Source organism: Mandrillus leucophaeus, unplaced genomic scaffold (genome assembly GCF_000951045.1).
Source record: "Mandrillus leucophaeus isolate KB7577 unplaced genomic scaffold, Mleu.le_1.0 Scaffold114, whole genome shotgun sequence".
Classification (NCBI taxonomy): Eukaryota; Metazoa; Chordata; class Mammalia; order Primates; family Cercopithecidae; genus Mandrillus; species Mandrillus leucophaeus.
This window is the reverse complement of record NW_012099654.1, coordinates 2,506,630-2,517,001: the sequence shown is the minus strand read 5'-3', so window position 1 is coordinate 2,517,001 and position 10,372 is coordinate 2,506,630. Positions and strand designations below refer to the sequence as shown.

Below are 10,372 nucleotides of genomic sequence, written 5' to 3'. Positions count from 1 at the left end.
GGTAGGCATTGACTTGAGACACGCGAACAGGCAAAGGAGTTTGCATGTTAAATCACTGTATAATCATGGAGTGATTTAAAGGAGGTGAATTGTGCTTCTTCTGGGAAGCTCTACTTCTTTTTGGAGTCTCCAAACTAATCACTGTGACCCCACAATGCTGTATGATGTGGTTCCAGTCTTCTCAGTCACCATTCAGGTAATGGTAGCTCCTCTTCCTGGGACTGAAACATCAGGAACACCCCGCTTCCTTGCATCTTACCAGTTGCCACATTTACTGAGGTCAGACATTTTCTGAGTGACAAAAACTACCTTATCCTAGATGTGCAGATAATATAGGAACAAACAACATAGAGAGATGCAGTTATGGGCCCATGAAGCAAACCCGTCGTACAGTCCTGAATGGCCTAGAGTTTCCTTTAATTCATCTCTCCTTCTTAACAAGAATGTTTTCCAGATATCAAAATCTGCCTCTTTCAGCAAAAAATACCTCTTGTGGGCATTTTCATCTTCCTTCCCCATCTCTACCCTGCCACACACTTCTAAGTGACACACTGCCTTCCCCTTTGAGCCACCAGAGGAGGCTACAGACCTCTTCCAAGTTTCTTTCTCTGACCCTGCCTGGGGCAGCTTCTTCCGTGGCAGTTTGAGCAGAAAAATACTCCCAGAACTTAAGTTTTCATTGAGTTAATATTTTTTTCATTTCCAGCTTTCCATCTGGACTCCTAAATTTTTCCTTTTGCTTGCTAAGATCCTGAAGCCGTTCTGACTTTAGGCAAATATTTGTCAAACACCTTCCATAATGTAGTAAATGTGCTAGAAACTTGGAATACAACAGATGGAGACATCCTTCTTGTTTTCCCAACAGAAATAAACTTGAAACACAGTTCAACTCAAATCAGTAGACATTTGTGGAGTATCTACTGTGTGCCAGGTACTCTTTTAGGGCTGGGGAGAGTATAAGGATGCTTTCAGCTATGAGCAAAGGCCTCTAACTTAAAGAGGCTCTAAAAAAAAAAGAGGAAATTTATTACTACACAACAGAAGTAGGGCTGTTCCAGACATGGCACACCAGGGCTCTGGCTCCACTTCTCTGAAATTCACTTAACTCTCACATCCTTCATGTGTTATGTCATCAGACTACCTCTCCTCCATGATTCCAGGATATTTGCAAAGTTCTATATGTCACATTCAAGCAAATAATGTCTAAAGCCACAAATGGGACTTCTTTCCTTCATTTATATTTTCAGGAGGAGCTTTTCCAAAAGCTGTCTAGAAATCTTCCCTGCAAATGTCATTGAGCAGAATTGTGTAACAAGTCCATGCCCAAACCGATAACTGGAAGGGAGAGAGGAATTAACATGACTGATTTGGACCAATTACAATGTAATGTGCCCATTCCCAAAAGCACATGGTCACGTGAAAAGTGGTAGATCTCAGTTTGCTGAGGGGGCCAGAGGTCTGGGCAAGAATCTCGAGAGCTTGTCAGAAGAAGATGGCAGTGGAGTCATGAATTGCACTGGAAGAAATTAAGAAAGAGTCGGAGACACCCACCGACCAAGAAAAGACATGCCCAAGCTGTCCTGGGGTCTAGCGAGCGGCAGATCTACACTTAGATGGATGCAACCTTGAGTTAACTGACTAGATTAATAAAAGAAGTCTACCCAGAAGCTAGAAAGAAGGGCACAAACTTAAATTTTGCAGTTGTTTTGTGGATCTTAAAAGACATTGCTATCAAGTAAAGGAAATTGGCATTGTCATGTCTGATAGAAAAGGGGTGGATGATGAATGCCCTATAGTGGGAGCAGTTCCAAGTAGATTATTTGCACATAGCAATCACTCCTCCAAATCAGGCACCACTTTCCTCGGGGCACATGAGACCATATTAAATTTTATTTACTATTTTTTTGCATTTATTTTTCAATTAGTTATGTAAAATACCTATATAGTCTTTTTCGCCTTATTTCCATTGAGCCTTTAAGCACATTGTAATGCATCTATGTAGGAGTTATATTTGGTTGTGCTATGGTATGAGTATTAATAGAAGGTCCATATTGTTTCAAGCCCCTCTGTAAAATATGAAAAGTGCTCTTAGCATTCTGCAGAAAACTGTATTGTTAAATATATGTGTGTCATTTTTTTAAAAGGTAAATCCCTAAATAAAATCAGGAGTCTTTAAGGCAAGCATAAAGTATGCATATATGTGTGGAAGTTGTACTGAATGCTGGTAGGGCAACCAGCAGAGTTGGATAGAAGATTGATCTGGCGCCGTTTTAAATATGATTGGTTATTCCTTATAGTTTCCTATTGCCTGCATATATTTTTCTTTAAGTAAAGTAAAAATTATGAGCAATAGTTCTAACATCTGAAGTCTTTCATCAAGAAAAGATTGAAGTTTCTTCTGTTATTTGTGTTGGTGCTCCTTCATGGTATCATGCTTCCTTGTGTATTGTTATTTTGTGTACTTCATTATTTTCTAACTTTCATTTATTTGCGTGATTTTTTTTTTTTTTTTTTGAACTCCAGGATGAAGGAGGGCTCCTCCACATAGGATTTGCATTTCTTTCTATCAGGGACTGGGAAATTGCCAACTCAATATTAAACTGAATTCATAGTTTATTGAGAATTTGGGGCTAGAGATCTCTATGACTTGCATTCAGTTGAAATTTCTCAGGTAAGCATATTCTACCTCTACTCGATAGCCACATTCCCTTGCTATACTAAGCATCAAGGCAACATTTTCGGTAGTCGCCTATATTGGTAGTGGTAGGGAGAATTGGTCTCTGGTTTCCCTTATACTGATAGTGTAAACCTTCAGATTGCTTGTAATGGAGGGTGGGTTGTGCCTCATTATTAGATTCAATAACTTGTGCAAGTCCTAGGTTTTGTCTTGTATCCCCCTCACATTAAAAAGACAAGGAAAACCTACCCCACCATATTGCTATCAACCATCTCATAAAAGTATAGGAGGATGGCTGTTCGAGAAATATTCATTAGAATTTTATCATTTAGCAAAACCCAAATGAAATAGTAGATAAATAGCAATAATCATCAATAACTGCTAACATCACAAAAGAGACAATTAGTATATGCCTCCTAATTAAATGACATATATGTAGTAGTTTCATTTTAAAAAGACCCTGCCTCTGATAAGCCTCTAGATCTATTTTCTGGATTGCAGGAAATATAGGGAGCAGCAGAGCCTATTAAATAGCATAACGGGAACAAAATCAGTAAAATTCAGACTGTGGAGAGCTCTACAGGACATAAGGTTTCTTCATCTATAGTAAATTATTAAGGGAAAAGAAAGGAAGGATGAACCAATAGATAAATAGAGATTTAAGAGACATATCAACCAATTGCAATGTATGGTAGACCTTGTTTGGATCTTGATTCAAACAAACTAATTTTTAAAAACATAAAATAAGAGGGAGAGTAGGAGGGTAGGAGACGGGGTGTCTATGGAAACAATGCGAGTTACCCAAACTCAATGTGGCAGCACCCTTCTGGTTCTGGTTGCCGATCTTCCACAATTTTGGAAAGGAAATGGGGGCACCAGCCACCAGAGCAACCCACTTGCCAAACTGCCTTCCTAGAACCAGGACCTGTCTACACATCCACGGCTGACTTCATAAGTGGGAGCTCTGCAGCTCCTTGGGGCATTTGGTCAAGACTACAATGAGTTTTGGGGTCAGAAGAAAGGTGAAGAGCACACTGAAGGGGAGAAACGGGGATAGGGTCCACGTGGATCTGGGTGTAGGCTTAAGTGACCCCACCAAAAGAACCTGGCCACCAGAGAGGTGGTCTCTAAGTCTTAAACTTTAGAGTTGTTTAAGGCATGGAGCATGGAGACCAAGTCCTTGTTTGCCCAGGTCTACGGGTTGTACTGGTTGGAATGAATATCTGTGTGTATATTAAACTGCCAAGGATTAAAACAGGATTAGTGTTCAGGAAGTGACATTGACTTGGGAGTCAATCAGGAAAGTTGTGGAGTTACCTGGAGGTCTGAGTCTGCTAGCCACATCTAAGAGTAGTGGGTGAAATAACCTGATGAAAGGAGATTTATAGCAGTAGGTTTCAGGGAGGAGTGGTGAAGAATGTTCCAGAAGTAGCAATGCAGAACAAGGACACCACTTTCCTATCTCCAGACACAAGTGATGCAAGCATTGGAGGGAAAAAGTCAGCCATCACTTGAGAGGGTTGTGGGAGAGCAGCCTCTTAGGAAGGCAAGCCATACTTCCATGAGAACAAAAAGGTGAAGAGAACACTTGGAGATGAAGTTGAGGATATTGGGCATTTTGCTAACAGTGGACTTCGAAGTCTAGGAGGCATAGTCAGAGAGTTTCAGGAGTTGGATAGGGAGAAAGAGACAGAATACTAGGTGTGCTGAGCCTTATGAGCATTAGAACGTAAGAGATGAGAAAAGCACTTGAGATTTTGGGGCTTCTTGTGGTACTGATACAAGTAGGCATTAAGGGCTTAACAAGATGAACATTGGTAGACTCAAAACATACTGTTTTGACTCCTGTGGGCCACAGCCTGACACAGGCATGCCCCCACCCCCTGGCTCCCACAGCCACCTCCCTGAAGCATGGCACAGAAGGGCCTCACCTCACTGTGACAGCAGCATGGCACAGCAAGATCAAATTCATGCTCAGTGCCAAAGCTGATGGCAAGACCATTCTAACAGGCCTCCAGTCCATTTTCCAGGAGCACGGGATGGCGGAGTCAGTGCACACCTGGCTATTTAGCAATCTACAAATGGAAACACAAAAACGGCATCTTTGCCAATTTGAGAATTTACCTACATGGATTGATGTTGCTGGACCTTCAGAGTTACAATGATGACCTGCAGGGCAAAGAAGAGATCGACAGCCTTTCGAACAAAGTAGAAAAAAGAATGAAAGAATTGAGTCAAGACAGTACTGGGCTGGTGAAGCCATTACCACCCATAGTCTGAAGAGGGGCCATCAACAGACATTGGTCCACCACCAATGGGCGCCTGGTCGAATATGACATAGATGAAGTGGTGTATAATGAAGATTCACCTTATTGGAACATTAAAATTCTACACTAGAAGCAATTTGGAAATATTCTTATCCTTAGTAGAGATGTTGATTTGGCAGAGTGATTTGCATATACCTGGGCCATCATAGGCAGCAGCAAAGCAGATTGCACTGGCAAAGAGGTACTGACTCTCAGAGGCTGAGATGGGGGCATATTATGTGAAACAGTCAAACTAAAATCAAAGATGGTCACTATGGTAGAGATTGACCAAATGGTGATTGATGGATGTAAGAAATATATGCAAAACACATGTGGTGATGTTGTAGACAATCTGAAAGGAGACTGCTATCAGGCTCTGATAGAAGACTGTATTCCAATACTGAAGAGGCACACCAGAGAAGGGAGAGAATTGGATTATGTGACTAATGATTTGACAGCTGTTCCAATATCCACATCTCCGGAACAAGATTCCACGTGGGAGTTTCTCGGACTGATTTTTGACCCCACAATGAATGTATTGAAATAGGATGGGAAATATTTTACACGTGGGAACTGTGTCAATCTGACAGAAGCCCTGCCACCCTTCGAAGAACAGCTTGGGTGCCTGCATTGCCTTGTGGAATTCTCAAAGGATTCTCAAAGGTCTATGTCCCTTCAAACTTCGAATTGTGGGTATTTCACACTGTCTGGAAGAAAGCTAAACCTTGAAGATGAATATCCCTTAATCACAAGTGCTGCAAATGGCCTTTTTCACTTCCATATGCTGTACATGACATTGAAACAAGTCAGACAATTGATTGTGAATTCCTTGAAGTTTTCTTTTTAACTATTATTTTTAATTTTAAAAAGCAAATGGCAAATGTATATTTTGATGAGCTTAGGGTGTTATTTTTTTGAAAGCCAGCTGAAGGATGGTTCGACAGCACAGTAAAGACTGCCAAATGTCCTAACACCCTAGAATGTGATTTTTGTTACTTTTTATTTCTCCGTGGGCTTTTTTTTGTTTTGGTTATGATAGACTTTCAATGTGGATTTTTGGAGGAATGAACATCATTGTTTTGTTCCGAAGGGAAGTTTTTGGTGGTGTTTCTTTCCCCCAATATTGACTTAGATATTAAAATGTGGTGCTTATAAGAGAGAATTTTTAAAAATGAATAGTAGTATCTCGATTAAAATTACAAAAGAACCAAAAAATAGTTTTGAGTGTTGTGGAAGCTGAGTGTTGGGTTAAGAAGAGTAGGTGTCTGCACTTTTCTATAGACTCCTGATGATGATGAGGAGAAGTGGAGAGCTGTACAAACTTGGTCCAACAGTATGGGGCTCTCTTCAGACCTCTGCTGTGGAAGCCAGGTGTAACTCTGACTTTCCAGAGCATCTTACAAAACCAATTCTCCAAAGCACAGCCTTTGGAAAACCTTGCCCTGACTACTAAAAGAGGAAGAGTGACTAACATTTATTCTATACCCATTATGTACTAGGCACTGTGCTTCTTGTGTATATTATAAAATATAGCCACTATAGCATCTATACTTAGTGTGAATTATTTTTATCAAAACCACTTTGCTGATGCAAAAACAGACCTCTCATGCTCATTAGGTGTCTTTCACAGCTTGTGTTTTAGCATCACAGGAAGATACTCTGCATTGAGGAACAAAAGTCCTGATGTGTAGGAGGGCAATGACTTTAGAGCACTGGGATTCTGTGGGGATTGGGGGTTGTACCCCTTTTCCTTCCATCTGCTTCTACAAGACAAGTGTTTTCAGAAGAGAGAAAACATTTCATTATAATGACAGCGTGAATAAAACCAGTCTGAGTGCTGGATCCAAGGGGCCTGGAGCCAAGGTGTGTGCCAGGCAGGACCCTAGAACCAGAACTGCTTTAGAGGGCAAGTCCAGGAACCAGGGCACAACATCATCATGACAAAGTGTTTCCTATCCTCCAAAGACACAACGTTAAAATAGCCTTTTCCAGTGCAACCTGGTCTTAAATGGGATGTTTCCTGCAAACACACAATCAGGGATTTTCCTAAAGGAGCTGTTACCTTCAAATGCATCAAGACACGAAAATCCAGAGGTAGAAAAATCAATCCACTTTAAAAATATATATATCTTCCATGGACAAGTTAGGAGAATGATTTAAGATGATACAGCATAGCATGAAGAACGTTGATCGCTTTTAAGGTTTGTTTCATGGTTTTCTGAACTTCTGTCACTTGGAGAAACAATCCATTATTCAGCAACAGTTTGGGGGAGGTTCTCAAAAAGGTACCCGTTTGAGAACTCAGTGAATTGCCAGCACATTTTGCAGTTGGAAGCTCAAATTTTTATAAATAACATGTGGGGAATCCATATAGGATTTGTTATTTTTAAATTTCACAATTGTATTTCCAATGCTGGATTCATAGGCACTTCCTTGTCATAGTAGCAGCACATTAATTTTAGCCTAAATAATTATTTAAATTATTTAACTATTTAAATTATTTAAGTATTTAAATAATTATTTTACTAAGAAGAATCCACGAAATGAAAATGAGCACGTTCACTAATTTTCATGTTGCCTGACCATCTCATAGCACCGCCTACGGTCACAGACTGCAAAGCCTCTCACCAGAACAAGAAAGACCGAGCAAGGAAGTGTAGGTTCAACAGCACATGAGAACCATAACTTACAGTTCCAGAGTGTCTGAACCAGAAAGGAGAGAAAATGAGAGGCCAAGAGTTGTCTCCATTTTCTTCTCTTCACAGTATCCTGCATAGTGGCACAAATCGAATTGGAAAGCCCAAGTTAACACCGCCCTGGGCGAACGGCCTGGCTCCACCGGCTCCTCCGTGCAGGAGGCTCCAGCCTGGGGATGCCTGATAGCTCTCCTTCCCTGGCGCCTGCATTATACATGTAACATTTGTATTTCTATCCACACAGCGTTCATTCAGCCATCCATTCAATCACCCAGGCATATTTACATGTATGGAACACATTCGCGGAGAGATGTGTGTGTTTGAGTTCCAACCACTGCAGCCCGTACTGGCGCTGCGCTTTGTCTCGCTTTGGGTCACCACCACAAGAGCCACGATTTCGCGGAAGGCACACGCCTGTGTGACCGCTTCCCACTCCACATGGGTTCCATCACAGCGCGGAGCTGGAGGAGTCAGGGACGTGGGGATGCCCTACTTCCCGCAGCATCCGGATGGCAGGGTCCGCGTCGGAAGGCCTGGGAGGGCGACGCCCTCCGATGGTGCCGCTGGGTGGGTGCGCCAGGCCTGGGTGTGGCCTCGCGGAGCGAGTTTCTCTCCACTGCTTTGGAACAGTGAAGCGCGAGTTGGGGTCTCCTGCACGCCAAAGGGAGACATGTTTGTTTCTGACAACACAAGCAAAATTCTCATTCTCATTCTTTCTTTCTCTCTTTCTCTTTCTCTCTCTCTCTCTCTCTCTCCCCCCCCTCCTTCTCTCCCTCCCTCTCTCCCTCTCTCCCTCTCTCTCATATTTGGTTGTTTCCCCCCTAAGGCGCCACTTTCAATGTCTGCCTGCGAGCCCAGCTGTCTGGCCCTATCTAGCATTGGGGAGACACTAGACTTAACCTAGCGAAGTTTTCTTCTGCTTGCTCTTGCTGTGCCCAAGTTTCCTCTGGACTTGTCTGCCAGCGTCGGGGTGGGGGCTGGGGGAAATAGGCAATCTAGCTCTGCCTGGTTGCTCCCTGGAAGCCAACTTGAAGTAACAAGTCAATCCCAGGCCCAGAAATAGAATACAAACCCTCTTTTTGTCCGGTGCTAACAGAGTCCAGCAGTCAGAAATCCCTGGCGTCTCACGCTGGACCTGACCCGGGTCGCCGCCAATTGCGCAACGCACAGTCACAGTTGGTGACCAATTAAGGACTGCCGCCCCCCTCCTTCACCTGCTACTAACTCAGAGCCCTGACTTCTCCAGAAGTACCTACACTGGCAAGTGGCTCTCCTTCCCCGCCCCCTGCCCCAGTCCCGCACCTCAGCAGCGCCTCACCACCGCGACTTGCCGGAGCACCGCGAGTGGCGCGCGGCGCCCGCCTCCCCCGCGCGCCGTGACACCCTGCGCACCGCTGGTACTCTCGCCACGCCGCCGCCCGGCACTGCAGCACCGGGGGGAGGAGGGAGGCGGAGGAGGGGAGGAGGACCGCAGCGTGCAAGCCAGGAGTCACTTTCCCGCCCCTCCTCTCGCCGCTGACACGCTCAGAGGAGTCACCACTCTGCGCGCTGCAGGCGAGAGTGGCAGACGGAGGCGGCCCGGGGAAGCGAGCCGGAGCGGCGCCCGCACGGAGGCGGCTGCAGTGCTGACACCACTCAGGGAAAGGGTCTCCGACGGCTGGAGCGGTGAGTCGGGGAGGCGAAGCGGGCATCCCCGGGGAGACTTCCCCGGCTACTGGATTTCTCTTCCCGACCGGTGGCCGGGCGCTACAGCCTGGGGAAGTTTTTGCAACCTTTCAGAAGCGCAACTTTGCCCCGCCTGCCCCGGGGGAAACGGCTGCAGGTGCCCGCTGCTGGGTAGGCGCCTTTGTTGAGGAGGGGCCGGGAAAGTCGGGGTAAAATAGATGCAGTGGCCCCCAGGTTCGCTAGGGTAGGTCTGGGGACTGGGTCGCACTTTCTCTGGGATTCCCAGGGGAGGTGGGTGGGCAGCAGAGGCGATGCAGGGGCCGCGTCTGCAGCGACCGCCAAGCTCTTTTTTGCTTGTGTGGTTTGACGGGCAGGGTACCTGGACCTATACCTTCATAGCAGCCTTAGGCTCAACTTTTCGGCGGGGATCCCTCTGCAGACGTGCGGGTGGCGGGAGAGCAGAGGCAGCTGCAGTAAGTGCTGAGAGAGCCTGAAAGAAACACCATGAATTTTCAAACTCTCCCACATGCATTCCCGAAGCGCCTGTCTAGCGTCTAAGCGAGAGCAAGAGAGGGCTGGAGAGCAGGGGAGCCCGCGGGGCTGAAGCTCTTTGTCAGCCGCCTGCACTTCCTACACAACGCCTTCATTCAGCAAAAACCTATTGGGCGCCTACTGTGCACCAGGCGAGGCGAAGCAGACCCAAGGCTGTGAAGCTCAGAGGGGAAAGGGACCGATCCCAGTAAATAATGGGTAATCTTAGATGGCAATGAGGGTAGTGAAGGCCATTAGCGGACCCTCTGACCCTTTCTCTTAGTGGGCTTCTTCCCCTCCGCCTGGGTTCTAGAACTGGGAAGACTTTTCTCCAGAGCGTCGCGGGGAGCGCCCCGAGCTGGGTCCAGGGGGACTGCGGAATACGGGGATGAACTTGGCTTGGGGCAGCCAGCACCCCGCGACAGATGAACAATCGGGAGCAGATCTGTGGGCGTGCGGGGACCTTAGGCGGCGCGCGGGGGCGGAGGGGGAGGGGC

General features: G+C 45.6%; 1 protein-coding gene and 1 pseudogene across 2 annotated transcripts in view; both read left to right on the top strand.

Annotated features, from left to right (window-relative positions):
• Positions 1 to 5,712, top strand: part of LOC105551635 — a 10,956-nt pseudogene extending 5,244 nt beyond the window's left edge.
• A 3,291-nt stretch (positions 5,713 to 9,003) lies between these two features.
• The window catches only part of SV2C (synaptic vesicle glycoprotein 2C), a 296,496-nt gene continuing 295,127 nt past the window's right edge, over positions 9,004 to 10,372 (top strand). For both annotated transcript variants that reach the window (XM_011996436.1, XM_011996431.1), the window contains exon 1: positions 9,004 to 9,344. The gene's annotated coding sequence lies outside the window, so the exon portion shown is untranslated. The remainder of the gene's footprint in view (positions 9,345 to 10,372) is intronic.